The following is a 15,305-nucleotide window of genomic DNA, read 5'->3' as shown; positions in this document are numbered from 1 at the left end:
TTTACATAAAACATTGTGGAAGATGCAAAAAAGAGCCAACGGCACGCGGTGTTCCCAAGCGGTCACCTATCCAAGTACTATCCGCGCCCAATGTTGCTTAACTTCGGTGATCGGACGAGAACCGGTGCTTTCAACATGGTATGGTCGTTGGCGAGTGCCTTTCAATTATTTTGTTATTTATAGGATGACATGACTATTTTTACATAAAATATTGTGGAAGATGCAAAAAAGAGCCAACGGCACGCGGTGTTCCCAAGCGGTCACCCATCCAAGTACTATCCGCGCCCAATGTTGCTTAACTTCGGTGATCGGACGAGAACCGGTGCTTTCAACATGGTATGGTCGTTGGCGAGTGCCTTTCAATTATTTTGTTATTTATAGGATGACATGACTATTTTTACATAAAATATTGTGGAAGATGCAAAAAAGAGCCAACGGCACGCGGTGTTCCCAAGCGGTCACCCATCCAAGTACTATAAGCGCCCAATGTTGCTTAACTTCGGTGATCGGACGAGAACCGGTGCTTTCAACATGGTATGGTCGTTGGCGAATGCCTTTCAAATATTTTTTTATTTATAGAATAATGTGAAGTTTTTTACATAAAACATTGTGGAAGATGCAAAAAAGAGCCAACGGCACGCGGTGTTCCCAAGCGGTCACCCATCCAAGTACTATCCGCGCCCAATGTTGCTTAACTTCGGTGATCGGACGAGAACCGGTGCTTTCAACATGGTATGGTCGTTGGCGAGTGCCTTTCAATTATTTTGTTATTTATAGGATGATATGACTATTTTTACATAAAACATTGTGGAAGATGCAAAAAAGAGCCAACGCGGTGTTCCCAAGCGGTCACCCATCCAAGTACTATCCGCGCCCAATGTTGCTTAACTTCGGTGATCGGACGAGAACCGGTGCTTTCAACATGGTATGGTCGTTGGCGAGTGCCTTTCAATTATTTTGTTATTTATAGGATGACATGACTATTTTTACATAAAATATTGTGGAAGATGCAAAAAAGAGCCAACGGCACGCGGTGTTCCCAAGCGGTCACCCATCCAAGTACTATCCGCGCCCAATGTTGCTTAACTTCTGTGATCGGACGAGAACCGGTGCTTTCAACATGGTATGGTCGTTGGCGAATGCCTTTCAAATATTTTTTTATTTATAGAATAATGTGAAGTTTTTTACATAAAACATTGTGGAAGATGCAAAAAAGAGCCAACGGCACGCGGTGTTCCCAAGCGGTCACCCATCCAAGTACTATCCGCGCCCAATGTTGCTTAACTTCGGTGATCGGACGAGAACCGGTGCTTTCAACATGGTATGGTCGTTGGCGAGTGCCTTTCAATTATTTTGTTATTTATAGGATGATATGACTATTTTTACATAAAACATTGTGGAAGATGCAAAAAAGAGCCAACGCGGTGTTCCCAAGCGGTCACCCATCCAAGTACTATCCGCGCCCAATGTTGCTTAACTTCGGTGATCGGACGAGAACCGGTGCTTTCAACATGGTATGGTCGTTGGCGAGTGCCTTTCAATTATTTTGTTATTTATAGGATGACATGACTATTTTTACATAAAATATTGTGGAAGATGCAAAAAAGAGCCAACGGCACGCGGTGTTCCCAAGCGGTCACCCATCCAAGTACTATCCGCGCCCAATGTTGCTTAACTTCGGTGATCTGACGAGAACCGGTGCTTTCAACATGGTATGGTCGTTGGCGAATGCCTTTCAAATATTTTTTTATTTATAGAATAATGTGAAGTTTTTTACATAAAACATTGTGGAAGATGCAAAAAAGAGCCAACGGCACGCGGTGTTCCCAAGCGGTCACCCATCCAAGTACTATCCGCGCCCAATGTTGCTTAACTTCGGTGATCGGACGAGAACCGGTGCTTTCAACATGGTATGGTCGTTGGCGAGTGCCTTTCAATTATTTTGTTATTTATAGGATGACATGACTATTTTTACATAAAATATTGTGGAAGATGCAAAAAAGAGCCAACGGCACGCGGTGTTCCCAAGCGGTCACCCATCCAAGTACTATCCGCGCCCAATGTTGCTTAACTTCGGTGATCGGACGAGAACCGGTGCTTTCAACATGGTATGGTCGTTGGCGAGTGCCTTTCAATTATTTTGTTATTTATAGGATGACATGACTATTTTTACATAAAATATTGTGGAAGATGCAAAAAAGAGCCAACGGCACGCGGTGTTCCCAAGCGGTCACCCATCCAAGTACTATCCGCGCCCAATGTTGCTTAACTTCGGTGATCGGACGAGAACCGGTGCTTTCAACATGGTATGGTCGTTGGCGAATGCCTTTCAAATATTTTTTTATTTATAGAATAATGTGAAGTTTTTTACATAAAACATTGTGGAAGATGCAAAAAAGAGCCAACGGCACGCGGTGTTCCCAAGCGGTCACCCATCCAAGTACTATCCGCGCCCAATGTTGCTTAACTTCGGTGATCGGACGAGAACCGGTGCTTTCAACATGGTATGGTCGTTGGCGAGTGCCTTTCAATTATTTTGTTATTTATAGGATGATATGACTATTTTTACATAAAACATTGTGGAAGATGCAAAAAAGAGCCAACGCGGTGTTCCCAAGCGGCCACCCATCCAAGTACTATCCGCGCCCAATGTTGCTTAACTTCGGTGATCGGACGAGAACCGGTGCTTTCAACATGGTATGGTCGTTGGCGAGTGCCTTTCAATTATTTTGTTATTTATAGGATGACATGACTATTTTTACATAAAATATTGTGGAAGATGCAAAAAAGAGCCAACGGCACGCGGTGTTCCCAAGCGGTCACCCATCCAAGTACTATCCGCGCCCAATGTTGCTTAACTTCGGTGATCGGACGAGAACCGGTGCTTTCAACATGGTATGGTCGTTGGCGAATGCCTTTCAAATATTTTTTTATTTATAGAATAATGTGAAGTTTTTTACATAAAACATTGTGGAAGATGCAAAAAAGAGCCAACGGCACGCGGTGTTCCCAAGCGGTCACCCATCCAAGTACTATCCGCGCCCAATGTTGCTTAACTTCGGTGATCGGACGAGAACCGGTGCTTTCAACATGGTATGGTCGTTGGCGAGTGCCTTTCAATTATTTTGTTATTTATAGGATGATATGACTATTTTTACATAAAACAATGTGGAAGATGCAAAAAAGAGCCAACGGCACGCGGTGTTCCCAAGCGGTCACCCATCCAAGTACTATCCGCGCCCAATGTTGCTTAACTTCGGTGATCGGACGAGAACCGGTGCTTTCAACATGGTATGGTCGTTGGCGAATGCCTTTTAAATATTTTTTTATTTATAAAATAATGTGACTATTTTTACATAAAACATTGTGGAAGATGCAAAAAAGAGCCAACGGCACGCGGTGTTCCCAAGCGGTCACCCATCCAAGTACTATCCGCGCCCAATGTTGCTTAACTTCGGTGATCGGACGAGAACCGGTGCTTTCAACATGGTATGGTCGTTGGCGAGTGCCTTTCAATTATTTTGTTATTTATAGGATGATATTACTATTTTTACATAAAACATTGTGGAAGATGCAAAAAAGAGCCAACGGCACGCGGTGTTCCCAAGCGGTCACCTATCCAAGTACTATCCGCGCCCAATGTTGCTTAACTTCGGTGATCGGACGAGAACCGGTGCTTTCAACATGGTATGGTCGTTGGCGAGTGCCTTTCAATTATTTTGTTATTTATAGGATGACATGACTATTTTTACATAAAATATTGTGGAAGATGCAAAAAAGAGCCAACGGCACGCGGTGTTCCCAAGCGGTCACCCATCCAAGTACTATCCGCGCCCAATGTTGCTTAACTTCGGTGATCGGACGAGAACCGGTGCTTTCAACATGGTATGGTCGTTGGCGAGTGCCTTTCAATTATTTTGTTATTTATAGGATGACATGACTATTTTTACATAAAATATTGTGGAAGATGCAAAAAAGAGCCAACGGCACGCGGTGTTCCCAAGCGGTCACCCATCCAAGTACTATAAGCGCCCAATGTTGCTTAACTTCGGTGATCGGACGAGAACCGGTGCTTTCAACATGGTATGGTCGTTGGCGAATGCCTTTCAAATATTTTTTTATTTATAGAATAATGTGAAGTTTTTTACATAAAACATTGTGGAAGATGCAAAAAAGAGCCAACGGCACGCGGTGTTCCCAAGCGGTCACCCATCCAAGTACTATCCGCGCCCAATGTTGCTTAACTTCGGTGATCGGACGAGAACCGGTGCTTTCAACATGGTATGGTCGTTGGCGAGTGCCTTTCAATTATTTTGTTATTTATAGGATGATATGACTATTTTTACATAAAACATTGTGGAAGATGCAAAAAAGAGCCAACGCGGTGTTCCCAAGCGGTCACCCATCCAAGTACTATCCGCGCCCAATGTTGCTTAACTTCGGTGATCGGACGAGAACCGGTGCTTTCAACATGGTATGGTCGTTGGCGAGTGCCTTTCAATTATTTTGTTATTTATAGGATGACATGACTATTTTTACATAAAATATTGTGGAAGATGCAAAAAAGAGCCAACGGCACGCGGTGTTCCCAAGCGGTCACCCATCCAAGTACTATCCGCGCCCAATGTTGCTTAACTTCTGTGATCGGACGAGAACCGGTGCTTTCAACATGGTATGGTCGTTGGCGAATGCCTTTCAAATATTTTTTTATTTATAGAATAATGTGAAGTTTTTTACATAAAACATTGTGGAAGATGCAAAAAAGAGCCAACGGCACGCGGTGTTCCCAAGCGGTCACCCATCCAAGTACTATCCGCGCCCAATGTTGCTTAACTTCGGTGATCGGACGAGAACCGGTGCTTTCAACATGGTATGGTCGTTGGCGAGTGCCTTTCAATTATTTTGTTATTTATAGGATGATATGACTATTTTTACATAAAACATTGTGGAAGATGCAAAAAAGAGCCAACGCGGTGTTCCCAAGCGGTCACCCATCCAAGTACTATCCGCGCCCAATGTTGCTTAACTTCGGTGATCGGACGAGAACCGGTGCTTTCAACATGGTATGGTCGTTGGCGAGTGCCTTTCAATTATTTTGTTATTTATAGGATGACATGACTATTTTTACATAAAATATTGTGGAAGATGCAAAAAAGAGCCAACGGCACGCGGTGTTCCCAAGCGGTCACCCATCCAAGTACTATCCGCGCCCAATGTTGCTTAACTTCGGTGATCTGACGAGAACCGGTGCTTTCAACATGGTATGGTCGTTGGCGAATGCCTTTCAAATATTTTTTTATTTATAGAATAATGTGAAGTTTTTTACATAAAACATTGTGGAAGATGCAAAAAAGAGCCAACGGCACGCGGTGTTCCCAAGCGGTCACCCATCCAAGTACTATCCGCGCCCAATGTTGCTTAACTTCGGTGATCGGACGAGAACCGGTGCTTTCAACATGGTATGGTCGTTGGCGAGTGCCTTTCAATTATTTTGTTATTTATAGGATGACATGACTATTTTTACATAAAATATTGTGGAAGATGCAAAAAAGAGCCAACGGCACGCGGTGTTCCCAAGCGGTCACCCATCCAAGTACTATCCGCGCCCAATGTTGCTTAACTTCGGTGATCGGACGAGAACCGGTGCTTTCAACATGGTATGGTCGTTGGCGAGTGCCTTTCAATTATTTTGTTATTTATAGGATGACATGACTATTTTTACATAAAATATTGTGGAAGATGCAAAAAAGAGCCAACGGCACGCGGTGTTCCCAAGCGGTCACCCATCCAAGTACTATCCGCGCCCAATGTTGCTTAACTTCGGTGATCGGACGAGAACCGGTGCTTTCAACATGGTATGGTCGTTGGCGAATGCCTTTCAAATATTTTTTTATTTATAGAATAATGTGAAGTTTTTTACATAAAACATTGTGGAAGATGCAAAAAAGAGCCAACGGCACGCGGTGTTCCCAAGCGGTCACCCATCCAAGTACTATCCGCGCCCAATGTTGCTTAACTTCGGTGATCGGACGAGAACCGGTGCTTTCAACATGGTATGGTCGTTGGCGAGTGCCTTTCAATTATTTTGTTATTTATAGGATGATATGACTATTTTTACATAAAACATTGTGGAAGATGCAAAAAAGAGCCAACGCGGTGTTCCCAAGCGGTCACCCATCCAAGTACTATCCGCGCCCAATGTTGCTTAACTTCGGTGATCGGACGAGAACCGGTGCTTTCAACATGGTATGGTCGTTGGCGAGTGCCTTTCAATTATTTTGTTATTTATAGGATGACATGACTATTTTTACATAAAATATTGTGGAAGATGCAAAAAAGAGCCAACGGCACGCGGTGTTCCCAAGCGGTCACCCATCCAAGTACTATCCGCGCCCAATGTTGCTTAACTTCGGTGATCGGACGAGAACCGGTGCTTTCAACATGGTATGGTCGTTGGCGAATGCCTTTCAAATATTTTTTTATTTATAGAATAATGTGAAGTTTTTTACATAAAACATTGTGGAAGATGCAAAAAAGAGCCAACGGCACGCGGTGTTCCCAAGCGGTCACCCATCCAAGTACTATCCGCGCCCAATGTTGCTTAACTTCGGTGATCGGACGAGAACCGGTGCTTTCAACATGGTATGGTCGTTGGCGAGTGCCTTTCAATTATTTTGTTATTTATAGGATGATATGACTATTTTTACATAAAACATTGTGGAAGATGCAAAAAAGAGCCAACGGCACGCGGTGTTCCCAAGCGGTCACCCATCCAAGTACTATCCGCGCCCAATGTTGCTTAACTTCGGTGATCGGACGAGAACCGGTGCTTTCAACATGGTATGGTCGTTGGCGAATGCCTTTCAAATATTTTGTTATTTATAGGATGACATGACTATTTTTACATAAAATATTGTGGAAGATGCAAAAAAGAGCCAACGGCACGCGGTGTTCCCAAGCGGTCACCCATCCAAGTACTATCCGCGCCCAATGTTGCTTAACTTCGGTGATCGGACGAGAACCGGTGCTTTCAACATGGTATGGTCGTTGGCGAGTGCCTTTCAATTATTTTGTTATTTATAGGATGACATGACTATTTTTACATAAAATATTGTGGAAGATGCAAAAAAGAGCCAACGGCACGCGGTGTTCCCAAGCGGTCACCCATCCAAGTACTATAAGCGCCCAATGTTGCTTAACTTCGGTGATCGGACGAGAACCGGTGCTTTCAACATGGTATGGTCGTTGGCGAATGCCTTTCAAATATTTTTTTATTTATAGAATAATGTGAAGTTTTTTACATAAAACATTGTGGAAGATGCAAAAAAGAGCCAACGGCACGCGGTGTTCCCAAGCGGTCACCCATCCAAGTACTATCCGCGCCCAATGTTGCTTAACTTCGGTGATCGGACGAGAACCGGTGCTTTCAACATGGTATGGTCGTTGGCGAGTGCCTTTCAATTATTTTGTTATTTATAGGATGAGATGACTATTTTTACATAAAATATTGTGGAAGATGCAAAAAAGAGCCAACGGCACGCGGTGTTCCCAAGCGGTCACCCATCCAAGTACTATCCGCGCCCAATGTTGCTTAACTTCGGTGATCGGACGAGAACCGGTGCTTTCAACATGGTATGGTCGTTGGCGAATGCCTTTCAAATATTTTTTTATTTATAGAATAATGTGAAGTTTTTTACATAAAACATTGTGGAAGATGCAAAAAAGAGCCAACGGCACGCGGTGTTCCCAAGCGGTCACCCATCCAAGTACTATCCGCGCCCAATGTTGCTTAACTTCGGTGATCGGACGAGAACCGGTGCTTTCAACATGGTATGGTCGTTGGCGAGTGCCTTTCAATTATTTTGTTATTTATAGGATGATATGACTATTTTTACATAAAACATTGTGGAAGATGCAAAAAAGAGCCAACGCGGTGTTCCCAAGCGGTCACCCATCCAAGTACTATCCGCGCCCAATGTTGCTTAACTTCGGTGATCGGACGAGAACCGGTGCTTTCAACATGGTATGGTCGTTGGCGAGTGCCTTTCAATTATTTTGTTATTTATAGGATGACATGACTATTTTTACATAAAATATTGTGGAAGATGCAAAAAAGAGCCAACGGCACGCGGTGTTCCCAAGCGGTCACCCATCCAAGTACTATCCGCGCCCAATGTTGCTTAACTTCGGTGATCTGACGAGAACCGGTGCTTTCAACATGGTATGGTCGTTGGCGAATGCCTTTCAAATATTTTTTTATTTATAGAATAATGTGAAGTTTTTTACATAAAACATTGTGGAAGATGCAAAAAAGAGCCAACGGCACGCGGTGTTCCCAAGCGGTCACCCATCCAAGTACTATCCGCGCCCAATGTTGCTTAACTTCGGTGATCGGACGAGAACCGGTGCTTTCAACATGGTATGGTCGTTGGCGAGTGCCTTTCAATTATTTTGTTATTTATAGGATGACATGACTATTTTTACATAAAATATTGTGGAAGATGCAAAAAAGAGCCAACGGCACGCGGTGTTCCCAAGCGGTCACCCATCCAAGTACTATCCGCGCCCAATGTTGCTTAACTTCGGTGATCGGACGAGAACCGGTGCTTTCAACATGGTATGGTCGTTGGCGAGTGCCTTTCAATTATTTTGTTATTTATAGGATGACATGACTATTTTTACATAAAATATTGTGGAAGATGCAAAAAAGAGCCAACGGCACGCGGTGTTCCCAAGCGGTCACCCATCCAAGTACTATCCGCGCCCAATGTTGCTTAACTTCGGTGATCGGACGAGAACCGGTGCTTTCAACATGGTATGGTCGTTGGCGAGTGCCTTTCAATTATTTTGTTATTTATAGGATGATATGACTATTTTTACATAAAACATTGTGGAAGATGCAAAAAAGAGCCAACGCGGTGTTCCCAAGCGGTCACCCATCCAAGTACTATCCGCGCCCAATGTTGCTTAACTTCGGTGATCGGACGAGAACCGGTGCTTTCAACATGGTATGGTCGTTGGCGAGTGCCTTTCAATTATTTTGTTATTTATAGGATGACATGACTATTTTTACATAAAATATTGTGGAAGATGCAAAAAAGAGCCAACGGCACGCGGTGTTCCCAAGCGGTCACCCATCCAAGTACTATCCGCGCCCAATGTTGCTTAACTTCGGTGATCGGACGAGAACCGGTGCTTTCAACATGGTATGGTCGTTGGCGAATGCCTTTCAAATATTTTTTTATTTATAGAATAATGTGAAGTTTTTTACATAAAACATTGTGGAAGATGCAAAAAAGAGCCAACGGCACGCGGTGTTCCCAAGCGGTCACCCATCCAAGTACTATCCGCGCCCAATGTTGCTTAACTTCGGTGATCGGACGAGAACCGGTGCTTTCAACATGGTATGGTCGTTGGCGAGTGCCTTTCAATTATTTTGTTATTTATAGGATGATATGACTATTTTTACATAAAACATTGTGGAAGATGCAAAAAAGAGCCAACGGCACGCGGTGTTCCCAAGCGGTCACCCATCCAAGTACTATCCGCGCCCAATGTTGCTTAACTTCGGTGATCGGACGAGAACCGGTGCTTTCAACATGGTATGGTCGTTGGCGAATGCCTTTCAAATATTTTGTTATTTATAGGATGACATGACTATTTTTACATAAAATATTGTGGAAGATGCAAAAAAGAGCCAACGGCACGCGGTGTTCCCAAGCGGTCACCCATCCAAGTACTATCCGCGCCCAATGTTGCTTAACTTCGGTGATCGGACGAGAACCGGTGCTTTCAACATGGTATGGTCGTTGGCGAGTGCCTTTCAATTATTTTGTTATTTATAGGATGACATGACTATTTTTACATAAAATATTGTGGAAGATGCAAAAAAGAGCCAACGGCACGCGGTGTTCCCAAGCGGTCACCCATCCAAGTACTATAAGCGCCCAATGTTGCTTAACTTCGGTGATCGGACGAGAACCGGTGCTTTCAACATGGTATGGTCGTTGGCGAATGCCTTTCAAATATTTTTTTATTTATAGAATAATGTGAAGTTTTTTACATAAAACATTGTGGAAGATGCAAAAAAGAGCCAACGGCACGCGGTGTTCCCAAGCGGTCACCCATCCAAGTACTATCCGCGCCCAATGTTGCTTAACTTCGGTGATCGGACGAGAACCGGTGCTTTCAACATGGTATGGTCGTTGGCGAGTGCCTTTCAATTATTTTGTTATTTATAGGATGAGATGACTATTTTTACATAAAATATTGTGGAAGATGCAAAAAAGAGCCAACGGCACGCGGTGTTCCCAAGCGGTCACCCATCCAAGTACTATCCGCGCCCAATGTTGCTTAACTTCGGTGATCGGACGAGAACCGGTGCTTTCAACATGGTATGGTCGTTGGCGAATGCCTTTCAAATATTTTTTTATTTATAGAATAATGTGAAGTTTTTTACATAAAACATTGTGGAAGATGCAAAAAAGAGCCAACGGCACGCGGTGTTCCCAAGCGGTCACCCATCCAAGTACTATCCGCGCCCAATGTTGCTTAACTTCGGTGATCGGACGAGAACCGGTGCTTTCAACATGGTATGGTCGTTGGCGAGTGCCTTTCAATTATTTTGTTATTTATAGGATGATATGACTATTTTTACATAAAACATTGTGGAAGATGCAAAAAAGAGCCAACGCGGTGTTCCCAAGCGGTCACCCATCCAAGTACTATCCGCGCCCAATGTTGCTTAACTTCGGTGATCGGACGAGAACCGGTGCTTTCAACATGGTATGGTCGTTGGCGAGTGCCTTTCAATTATTTTGTTATTTATAGGATGACATGACTATTTTTACATAAAATATTGTGCAAGATGCAAAAAAGAGCCAACGGCACGCGGTGTTCCCAAGCGGTCACCCATCCAAGTACTATCCGCGCCCAATGTTGCTTAACTTCGGTGATCGGACGAGAACCGGTGCTTTCAACATGGTATGGTCGTTGGCGAATGCCTTTCAAATATTTTTTTATTTATAGAATAATGTGAAGTTTTTTACATAAAACATTGTGGAAGATGCAAAAAAGAGCCAACGGCACGCGGTGTTCCCAAGCGGTCACCCATCCAAGTACTATCCGCGCCCAATGTTGCTTAACTTCGGTGATCGGACGAGAACCGGTGCTTTCAACATGGTATGGTCGTTGGCGAGTGCCTTTCAATTATTTTGTTATTTATAGGATGATATGACTATTTTTACATAAAACATTGTGGAAGATGCAAAAAAGAGCCAACGGCACGCGGTGTTCCCAAGCGGTCACCCATCCAAGTACTATCCGCGCCCAATGTTGCTTAACTTCGGTGATCGGACGAGAACCGGTGCTTTCAACATGGTATGGTCGTTGGCGAATGCCTTTTAAATATTTTTTTTATTTATAAAATAATGTGACTATTTTTACATAAAACATTGTGGAAGATGCAAAAAAGAGCCAACGGCACGCGGTGTTCCCAAGCGGTCACCCATCCAAGTACTATCCGCGCCCAATGTTGCTTAACTTCGGTGATCGGACGAGAACCGGTGCTTTCAACATGGTATGGTCGTTGGCGAGTGCCTTTCAATTATTTTGTTATTTATAGGATGATATGACTATTTTTACATACAATATTGTGGAAGATGCAAAAAAGAGCCAACGGCACGCGGTGTTCCCAAGCGGTCACCCATCCAAGTACTATCCGCGCCCAATGTTGCTTAACTTCGGTGATCGGACGAGAACCGGTGCTTTCAACATGGTATGGTCGTTGGCGAATGCCTTTCAATTATTTTTGTATTTATAAGATGATGTGACTAATTTAACATAAAACGTGGATGGATGCATGTAGTTAATTATCACGAAAAATTCTGTTATTTTTTAACACGACCCCATAGCCATCAAACGTGGTTTCAACAATAAGTTCCTATTATATTATAGACAACTAGGTAGGTTCTGCCTTGTTTATGGAATTTCCGTGAGTGGTGTTCGAGTTATTTTGGAGCAATAAATTATCAAATCAAATCAAATTTTTTTATTTTACATATAATGAACATAACAAATTATAAATTCAAAGTGTTCACGACATGACATAAAATAAGTGTTAATAATTTTTAAAAATAAAAATACAGAGAATAAGTAATAAAATAAGAAATAAAATAAGTAACAAAATAAAAGTAGATGGAAGCACACAGAGTGAACTTTGATAGACCCTATCTTAAAAACTTATAAAACAACGTCCATCTAAATTCACCCTCACGTAAGTGGAATATATTAATATCCGACGCGATTTCATTAAACATGGTTACTGCCCTCCCAATTGGCATTACTAATGGCAGGTTAATTCTGCACCGTGGGAGAACAAACAACGGATGCCCTCGATTCCTCATTCCATCAGAGACACACAAGCCAACACCACCAAGAATGGTAGGAGTTCACATTTACGCTGCGTATAAGTCTGAAAAAATATGTAGCTAAATAAAGATCCCTTCTAAATTTTAAGCTACAGTATGTAAGCATCCCTAAGAGAAAATCAGTCGGATAGAGCCACGGATAATATCCATACAGCCGAAAGTAAAGGAGTCTTAAAAATTTCTTTTGGACTCTCTCCACCATCAGGCCGTACTTCAACTGATGCGGGGCCCAAACGATAGACCCACTCTCAAGTCTGCTTCTAACTAAGGAGTTATAGAGAATTTTTAGTACCGTAACATCCGAAAAGACCCGGGAAGTACGCAAGACAAAGCCCAACATCTTTAGCGCCTTTTTACAAATGGTATCCATATGACCACTAAACGTCAGTTTACCGTCAAACGTAATTCCAAGATCTCTTACAGATGATATTCGCGAGAGAACTCTGCCATGCATCGAGTACTGGAAAAACAATACTCGTGAGGCTTTAGTAAACGATAAAACATTGCATTTATCAATATTGAAGTCCAGTTTGTTACGCCTGCCCCAATCTAATATATTATCTATATCATGTTGGAGTTGACGACAATCGTCCAAGGTGACAACTTCCATGAAGATTTTCAAGTCGTCAGCAAACAACAAAAACATAGCATTTTTAATTACCAATGCTATGTCATTTATAAAAATCGTGAACAGCAATGGCCCTAAGTTTGAGCCCTGTGGGACACCAGAAAATGTGTAAATGGTCTGTGACTGATAAAGGCCGTACGAAACGTATTGTTGACGGTTCCTAAAATAACTCCCGAATAGCTTCAAAAATCGATCCGACAATCCAATAAGTTGGAGTTTTTCCATTAGAATATCGTGATCGACTCTGTCAAATGCCTTCGAGAAATCATTGTAAGAACAGTCAACCTGGCTGCCTCTATCTAGTACTGACGAAACATAATAAGTGAATACCATCAGGTTGGTTTCCGTTGATCAGCCTGCTCTAAATCCATGCTGTTCATTCATTATAAATGACTCAATTTTTGGAGAAATCATGCTGTGCATGATCATCTCCAGAACTTTTGCTAGTGCAGAAAGAACAGCTACTGGCCTGTAGTTTTCTACTGACCACTCTGTACCACTCTTATAAATTGGAGTCACCTTCGACATCTTTCATATTTCCGAAAAGATACCTGTCTCCATTGTAAGATTATATATATGCAAGTGGGCCTTTGACAAAATCAACACACCCCTTTTAAAAAAATGTAGGGACGTTATCCGGTCCCAAAGAGCGCGTATTCTTAAGTTTTTTAATGTCTAAACACGTCACCTTCATCAATTGGGAAGATGTCAACGGATTGGGTACCGCACGATCGTTTTCTTGACGTTGAGGCGACATCCAGATTCGGAGTACTACTTGCGTAGACGGACCTGAAATGACCAGCAAATGCTTCTGCCATTCTATGTCCAGTCACCTTTTCGCCCTTCCAATTCATCTAATTGGCAAATCCACCACCCTTTCTTAATGATGTATTACCGTGTTAACTTGGTAGGTATTTAGAATACCTCTCTGGAGATAATATCCTAATTTTTGCTTCATTTTCTTATTTTTAGACTCCATCTTTATACGAGACGGTTTTCTTCGATAACTTTTCTTTAACTCACTGACATTGTGTGTATGTTTCATCTTCAAATTTAATTAGATTTATCGTAAAGGCGTCATCATAATATTCATAGTAGGTAAGTACAACTTATTTTATTTTCACGAATCTTATCTGCGATTATTATAAATTGTACGTATCTAATAATTAAAATTAGTCACAATCTATAAGAAGAAAAAATTCTGTAAACAAGATTGATAATCACTAATCAGATTTCTATAAAATATAAATAAACTATTAATAGCTGGTCGGTAATATAATAATAATGTGTCCAGTCATACCTTTAGGCCGGTTTCAGATGGGACACCGGTGTCGCGCTCGTATATAATAAGGAGGCCTTTGTATTCGAATAAAAGGGTCTTTGTATTATGTTTATGAACGCCCTGAGCTAATGAGTCAAAGCGTGTATGGTACACTTTTCCGTCGGCCGCTACATTCTCAAGCCGCCGATACACATGTTTTTATGACCGCAGCCAGTTTTATGTTCTAATTTATATCGCGAAATTATGCGTTGACTCATTAGCTCTGGGCGGTCATAAACATAATACAAAGGCCTCCTTATTATTTACGAGCGCGACACCGGTGTCCCATCTGAAACGGGGGTTAGGCCCATTTCAGACGGGACACCGGTGTCGCGCTCGATATAATAAGGAGGCCTTTGTATTCGAATAAAGGGGCCTTTGTATTATGTTTATGAACCCCCAGAGCTAATTAGTCAACGCATGATTTCGCGCTATAAATTAGAACATTAAATTGGTTTCGGTAATAAAAACAAGTGTATCGGCGACTTGAGAATGTAGCGGCCGACGGAAAAGTGTACCGGACACGCGTTGACTCATTGGCTCTGGGGCATTCATAAACATAATACAAAGGCCCCTTCATTCGAATACAAAGGGCTCTTTATTATATACGAGCGCGACACCGGTGTACGGTCTGAAACGGCCCTTACAATTAATAATGTTGCTACTATCAGAACGTTATCAGTGTGTGAATTTTGCAGTATTTACCTGGTATAGGTACCTATTAGATCTATAAACAATAATATAATAATATATAAGTAGATCTAATCAATAAACTAATTTCAAAATTCTACGTTTTTTTTCTTACCGATGTGTATTGTTTTTTTTATCAATCCAAGTGATCAATATATTCGGTAATTAACAAATTAATGATAATATTAGACGGCTATAAACCGGTTTTATCTGGCCCGATTTTCGTAAAAAACCAATC

The 15,305-nt window shown here is 42.1% G+C and overlaps 51 non-coding genes and 9 pseudogenes across 51 annotated transcripts; all 60 read right to left on the bottom strand.

Annotated features, from left to right (window-relative positions):
* Positions 1–33: 33 nt before the first annotated feature.
* LOC147075165 (5S ribosomal RNA) lies at positions 34–152 on the bottom strand. Its single transcript, XR_015070115.1, has one exon. It is a non-coding gene; the product is annotated as a 5S ribosomal RNA (ribosomal RNA).
* Positions 153–231: 79 nt separating this feature from the next.
* On the bottom strand, positions 232–350 carry LOC147075164 (5S ribosomal RNA). Its single transcript, XR_015070171.1, has one exon. It is a non-coding gene; the product is annotated as a 5S ribosomal RNA (ribosomal RNA).
* Positions 351–429: 79 nt separating this feature from the next.
* Positions 430–548, bottom strand: LOC147075163 (5S ribosomal RNA). Its single transcript, XR_015070131.1, has one exon. It is a non-coding gene; the product is annotated as a 5S ribosomal RNA (ribosomal RNA).
* Positions 549–627: 79 nt separating this feature from the next.
* Positions 628–746, bottom strand: LOC147075162 (5S ribosomal RNA). The gene has a single exon (XR_015070170.1). It is a non-coding gene; the product is annotated as a 5S ribosomal RNA (ribosomal RNA).
* A 79-nt stretch (positions 747–825) lies between these two features.
* Positions 826–939, bottom strand: LOC147075161 (5S ribosomal RNA; annotated as a pseudogene).
* A 79-nt stretch (positions 940–1,018) lies between these two features.
* On the bottom strand, positions 1,019–1,137 carry LOC147075160 (5S ribosomal RNA). The gene has a single exon (XR_015070113.1). It is a non-coding gene; the product is annotated as a 5S ribosomal RNA (ribosomal RNA).
* A 79-nt stretch (positions 1,138–1,216) lies between these two features.
* Positions 1,217–1,335, bottom strand: LOC147075159 (5S ribosomal RNA). The gene has a single exon (XR_015070169.1). It is a non-coding gene; the product is annotated as a 5S ribosomal RNA (ribosomal RNA).
* A 79-nt stretch (positions 1,336–1,414) lies between these two features.
* On the bottom strand, positions 1,415–1,528 carry LOC147075158 (5S ribosomal RNA; annotated as a pseudogene).
* A 79-nt stretch (positions 1,529–1,607) lies between these two features.
* LOC147075157 (5S ribosomal RNA) lies at positions 1,608–1,726 on the bottom strand. Its single transcript, XR_015070096.1, has one exon. It is a non-coding gene; the product is annotated as a 5S ribosomal RNA (ribosomal RNA).
* Positions 1,727–1,805: 79 nt separating this feature from the next.
* LOC147075156 (5S ribosomal RNA) lies at positions 1,806–1,924 on the bottom strand. Its single transcript, XR_015070168.1, has one exon. It is a non-coding gene; the product is annotated as a 5S ribosomal RNA (ribosomal RNA).
* A 79-nt stretch (positions 1,925–2,003) lies between these two features.
* LOC147075155 (5S ribosomal RNA) lies at positions 2,004–2,122 on the bottom strand. The gene has a single exon (XR_015070167.1). It is a non-coding gene; the product is annotated as a 5S ribosomal RNA (ribosomal RNA).
* Positions 2,123–2,201: 79 nt separating this feature from the next.
* Positions 2,202–2,320, bottom strand: LOC147075154 (5S ribosomal RNA). Its single transcript, XR_015070166.1, has one exon. It is a non-coding gene; the product is annotated as a 5S ribosomal RNA (ribosomal RNA).
* Positions 2,321–2,399: 79 nt separating this feature from the next.
* On the bottom strand, positions 2,400–2,518 carry LOC147075153 (5S ribosomal RNA). The gene has a single exon (XR_015070165.1). It is a non-coding gene; the product is annotated as a 5S ribosomal RNA (ribosomal RNA).
* Positions 2,519–2,597: 79 nt separating this feature from the next.
* Positions 2,598–2,711, bottom strand: LOC147075152 (5S ribosomal RNA; annotated as a pseudogene).
* Positions 2,712–2,790: 79 nt separating this feature from the next.
* Positions 2,791–2,909, bottom strand: LOC147075151 (5S ribosomal RNA). The gene has a single exon (XR_015070163.1). It is a non-coding gene; the product is annotated as a 5S ribosomal RNA (ribosomal RNA).
* Positions 2,910–2,988: 79 nt separating this feature from the next.
* Positions 2,989–3,107, bottom strand: LOC147075150 (5S ribosomal RNA). The gene has a single exon (XR_015070162.1). It is a non-coding gene; the product is annotated as a 5S ribosomal RNA (ribosomal RNA).
* Positions 3,108–3,186: 79 nt separating this feature from the next.
* On the bottom strand, positions 3,187–3,305 carry LOC147075149 (5S ribosomal RNA). The gene has a single exon (XR_015070161.1). It is a non-coding gene; the product is annotated as a 5S ribosomal RNA (ribosomal RNA).
* Positions 3,306–3,384: 79 nt separating this feature from the next.
* Positions 3,385–3,503, bottom strand: LOC147075148 (5S ribosomal RNA). The gene has a single exon (XR_015070160.1). It is a non-coding gene; the product is annotated as a 5S ribosomal RNA (ribosomal RNA).
* A 79-nt stretch (positions 3,504–3,582) lies between these two features.
* On the bottom strand, positions 3,583–3,701 carry LOC147075147 (5S ribosomal RNA). Its single transcript, XR_015070114.1, has one exon. It is a non-coding gene; the product is annotated as a 5S ribosomal RNA (ribosomal RNA).
* A 79-nt stretch (positions 3,702–3,780) lies between these two features.
* On the bottom strand, positions 3,781–3,899 carry LOC147075146 (5S ribosomal RNA). The gene has a single exon (XR_015070159.1). It is a non-coding gene; the product is annotated as a 5S ribosomal RNA (ribosomal RNA).
* Positions 3,900–3,978: 79 nt separating this feature from the next.
* On the bottom strand, positions 3,979–4,097 carry LOC147075145 (5S ribosomal RNA). The gene has a single exon (XR_015070129.1). It is a non-coding gene; the product is annotated as a 5S ribosomal RNA (ribosomal RNA).
* Positions 4,098–4,176: 79 nt separating this feature from the next.
* On the bottom strand, positions 4,177–4,295 carry LOC147075144 (5S ribosomal RNA). The gene has a single exon (XR_015070158.1). It is a non-coding gene; the product is annotated as a 5S ribosomal RNA (ribosomal RNA).
* Positions 4,296–4,374: 79 nt separating this feature from the next.
* On the bottom strand, positions 4,375–4,488 carry LOC147075143 (5S ribosomal RNA; annotated as a pseudogene).
* Positions 4,489–4,567: 79 nt separating this feature from the next.
* LOC147075142 (5S ribosomal RNA) lies at positions 4,568–4,686 on the bottom strand. Its single transcript, XR_015070112.1, has one exon. It is a non-coding gene; the product is annotated as a 5S ribosomal RNA (ribosomal RNA).
* Positions 4,687–4,765: 79 nt separating this feature from the next.
* On the bottom strand, positions 4,766–4,884 carry LOC147075141 (5S ribosomal RNA). Its single transcript, XR_015070157.1, has one exon. It is a non-coding gene; the product is annotated as a 5S ribosomal RNA (ribosomal RNA).
* Positions 4,885–4,963: 79 nt separating this feature from the next.
* LOC147075140 (5S ribosomal RNA) lies at positions 4,964–5,077 on the bottom strand (annotated as a pseudogene).
* A 79-nt stretch (positions 5,078–5,156) lies between these two features.
* Positions 5,157–5,275, bottom strand: LOC147075139 (5S ribosomal RNA). Its single transcript, XR_015070095.1, has one exon. It is a non-coding gene; the product is annotated as a 5S ribosomal RNA (ribosomal RNA).
* Positions 5,276–5,354: 79 nt separating this feature from the next.
* On the bottom strand, positions 5,355–5,473 carry LOC147075138 (5S ribosomal RNA). Its single transcript, XR_015070156.1, has one exon. It is a non-coding gene; the product is annotated as a 5S ribosomal RNA (ribosomal RNA).
* A 79-nt stretch (positions 5,474–5,552) lies between these two features.
* Positions 5,553–5,671, bottom strand: LOC147075137 (5S ribosomal RNA). Its single transcript, XR_015070155.1, has one exon. It is a non-coding gene; the product is annotated as a 5S ribosomal RNA (ribosomal RNA).
* Positions 5,672–5,750: 79 nt separating this feature from the next.
* On the bottom strand, positions 5,751–5,869 carry LOC147075136 (5S ribosomal RNA). Its single transcript, XR_015070154.1, has one exon. It is a non-coding gene; the product is annotated as a 5S ribosomal RNA (ribosomal RNA).
* Positions 5,870–5,948: 79 nt separating this feature from the next.
* On the bottom strand, positions 5,949–6,067 carry LOC147075135 (5S ribosomal RNA). The gene has a single exon (XR_015070152.1). It is a non-coding gene; the product is annotated as a 5S ribosomal RNA (ribosomal RNA).
* A 79-nt stretch (positions 6,068–6,146) lies between these two features.
* LOC147075134 (5S ribosomal RNA) lies at positions 6,147–6,260 on the bottom strand (annotated as a pseudogene).
* Positions 6,261–6,339: 79 nt separating this feature from the next.
* Positions 6,340–6,458, bottom strand: LOC147075133 (5S ribosomal RNA). The gene has a single exon (XR_015070151.1). It is a non-coding gene; the product is annotated as a 5S ribosomal RNA (ribosomal RNA).
* A 79-nt stretch (positions 6,459–6,537) lies between these two features.
* Positions 6,538–6,656, bottom strand: LOC147075132 (5S ribosomal RNA). The gene has a single exon (XR_015070150.1). It is a non-coding gene; the product is annotated as a 5S ribosomal RNA (ribosomal RNA).
* A 79-nt stretch (positions 6,657–6,735) lies between these two features.
* On the bottom strand, positions 6,736–6,854 carry LOC147075131 (5S ribosomal RNA). Its single transcript, XR_015070149.1, has one exon. It is a non-coding gene; the product is annotated as a 5S ribosomal RNA (ribosomal RNA).
* A 79-nt stretch (positions 6,855–6,933) lies between these two features.
* LOC147075130 (5S ribosomal RNA) lies at positions 6,934–7,052 on the bottom strand. The gene has a single exon (XR_015070148.1). It is a non-coding gene; the product is annotated as a 5S ribosomal RNA (ribosomal RNA).
* A 79-nt stretch (positions 7,053–7,131) lies between these two features.
* On the bottom strand, positions 7,132–7,250 carry LOC147075129 (5S ribosomal RNA). The gene has a single exon (XR_015070128.1). It is a non-coding gene; the product is annotated as a 5S ribosomal RNA (ribosomal RNA).
* Positions 7,251–7,329: 79 nt separating this feature from the next.
* LOC147075128 (5S ribosomal RNA) lies at positions 7,330–7,448 on the bottom strand. Its single transcript, XR_015070147.1, has one exon. It is a non-coding gene; the product is annotated as a 5S ribosomal RNA (ribosomal RNA).
* Positions 7,449–7,527: 79 nt separating this feature from the next.
* Positions 7,528–7,646, bottom strand: LOC147075127 (5S ribosomal RNA). Its single transcript, XR_015070146.1, has one exon. It is a non-coding gene; the product is annotated as a 5S ribosomal RNA (ribosomal RNA).
* Positions 7,647–7,725: 79 nt separating this feature from the next.
* On the bottom strand, positions 7,726–7,844 carry LOC147075126 (5S ribosomal RNA). The gene has a single exon (XR_015070145.1). It is a non-coding gene; the product is annotated as a 5S ribosomal RNA (ribosomal RNA).
* A 79-nt stretch (positions 7,845–7,923) lies between these two features.
* On the bottom strand, positions 7,924–8,037 carry LOC147075125 (5S ribosomal RNA; annotated as a pseudogene).
* Positions 8,038–8,116: 79 nt separating this feature from the next.
* On the bottom strand, positions 8,117–8,235 carry LOC147075124 (5S ribosomal RNA). The gene has a single exon (XR_015070094.1). It is a non-coding gene; the product is annotated as a 5S ribosomal RNA (ribosomal RNA).
* Positions 8,236–8,314: 79 nt separating this feature from the next.
* Positions 8,315–8,433, bottom strand: LOC147075123 (5S ribosomal RNA). Its single transcript, XR_015070144.1, has one exon. It is a non-coding gene; the product is annotated as a 5S ribosomal RNA (ribosomal RNA).
* A 79-nt stretch (positions 8,434–8,512) lies between these two features.
* Positions 8,513–8,631, bottom strand: LOC147075122 (5S ribosomal RNA). Its single transcript, XR_015070143.1, has one exon. It is a non-coding gene; the product is annotated as a 5S ribosomal RNA (ribosomal RNA).
* A 79-nt stretch (positions 8,632–8,710) lies between these two features.
* LOC147075121 (5S ribosomal RNA) lies at positions 8,711–8,829 on the bottom strand. Its single transcript, XR_015070141.1, has one exon. It is a non-coding gene; the product is annotated as a 5S ribosomal RNA (ribosomal RNA).
* Positions 8,830–8,908: 79 nt separating this feature from the next.
* On the bottom strand, positions 8,909–9,022 carry LOC147075120 (5S ribosomal RNA; annotated as a pseudogene).
* A 79-nt stretch (positions 9,023–9,101) lies between these two features.
* Positions 9,102–9,220, bottom strand: LOC147075119 (5S ribosomal RNA). The gene has a single exon (XR_015070140.1). It is a non-coding gene; the product is annotated as a 5S ribosomal RNA (ribosomal RNA).
* Positions 9,221–9,299: 79 nt separating this feature from the next.
* Positions 9,300–9,418, bottom strand: LOC147075118 (5S ribosomal RNA). The gene has a single exon (XR_015070139.1). It is a non-coding gene; the product is annotated as a 5S ribosomal RNA (ribosomal RNA).
* Positions 9,419–9,497: 79 nt separating this feature from the next.
* LOC147075117 (5S ribosomal RNA) lies at positions 9,498–9,616 on the bottom strand. Its single transcript, XR_015070138.1, has one exon. It is a non-coding gene; the product is annotated as a 5S ribosomal RNA (ribosomal RNA).
* Positions 9,617–9,695: 79 nt separating this feature from the next.
* LOC147075116 (5S ribosomal RNA) lies at positions 9,696–9,814 on the bottom strand. The gene has a single exon (XR_015070134.1). It is a non-coding gene; the product is annotated as a 5S ribosomal RNA (ribosomal RNA).
* A 79-nt stretch (positions 9,815–9,893) lies between these two features.
* LOC147075115 (5S ribosomal RNA) lies at positions 9,894–10,012 on the bottom strand. Its single transcript, XR_015070127.1, has one exon. It is a non-coding gene; the product is annotated as a 5S ribosomal RNA (ribosomal RNA).
* Positions 10,013–10,091: 79 nt separating this feature from the next.
* On the bottom strand, positions 10,092–10,210 carry LOC147075114 (5S ribosomal RNA). The gene has a single exon (XR_015070130.1). It is a non-coding gene; the product is annotated as a 5S ribosomal RNA (ribosomal RNA).
* A 79-nt stretch (positions 10,211–10,289) lies between these two features.
* LOC147075113 (5S ribosomal RNA) lies at positions 10,290–10,408 on the bottom strand. The gene has a single exon (XR_015070119.1). It is a non-coding gene; the product is annotated as a 5S ribosomal RNA (ribosomal RNA).
* A 79-nt stretch (positions 10,409–10,487) lies between these two features.
* Positions 10,488–10,606, bottom strand: LOC147075112 (5S ribosomal RNA). Its single transcript, XR_015070108.1, has one exon. It is a non-coding gene; the product is annotated as a 5S ribosomal RNA (ribosomal RNA).
* A 79-nt stretch (positions 10,607–10,685) lies between these two features.
* LOC147075111 (5S ribosomal RNA) lies at positions 10,686–10,799 on the bottom strand (annotated as a pseudogene).
* Positions 10,800–10,878: 79 nt separating this feature from the next.
* LOC147075110 (5S ribosomal RNA) lies at positions 10,879–10,997 on the bottom strand. The gene has a single exon (XR_015070097.1). It is a non-coding gene; the product is annotated as a 5S ribosomal RNA (ribosomal RNA).
* A 79-nt stretch (positions 10,998–11,076) lies between these two features.
* On the bottom strand, positions 11,077–11,195 carry LOC147075109 (5S ribosomal RNA). Its single transcript, XR_015070086.1, has one exon. It is a non-coding gene; the product is annotated as a 5S ribosomal RNA (ribosomal RNA).
* A 79-nt stretch (positions 11,196–11,274) lies between these two features.
* LOC147075108 (5S ribosomal RNA) lies at positions 11,275–11,393 on the bottom strand. The gene has a single exon (XR_015070175.1). It is a non-coding gene; the product is annotated as a 5S ribosomal RNA (ribosomal RNA).
* An 80-nt stretch (positions 11,394–11,473) lies between these two features.
* On the bottom strand, positions 11,474–11,592 carry LOC147075107 (5S ribosomal RNA). Its single transcript, XR_015070164.1, has one exon. It is a non-coding gene; the product is annotated as a 5S ribosomal RNA (ribosomal RNA).
* A 79-nt stretch (positions 11,593–11,671) lies between these two features.
* Positions 11,672–11,790, bottom strand: LOC147075106 (5S ribosomal RNA). The gene has a single exon (XR_015070153.1). It is a non-coding gene; the product is annotated as a 5S ribosomal RNA (ribosomal RNA).
* Positions 11,791–15,305: the final 3,515 nt, after the last annotated feature.

This window comes from Rhyacophila brunnea, unplaced genomic scaffold, assembly GCF_057557595.1.
Source record: "Rhyacophila brunnea isolate RB1 unplaced genomic scaffold, BYU_Rbru_1.0 scaffold_15, whole genome shotgun sequence".
Lineage (NCBI taxonomy): Eukaryota > Metazoa > Arthropoda > Insecta > Trichoptera > Rhyacophilidae > Rhyacophila > Rhyacophila brunnea.
Note: the sequence above shows the minus strand (reverse complement) of the source record. Positions and strands in the feature narration are given on the sequence as shown.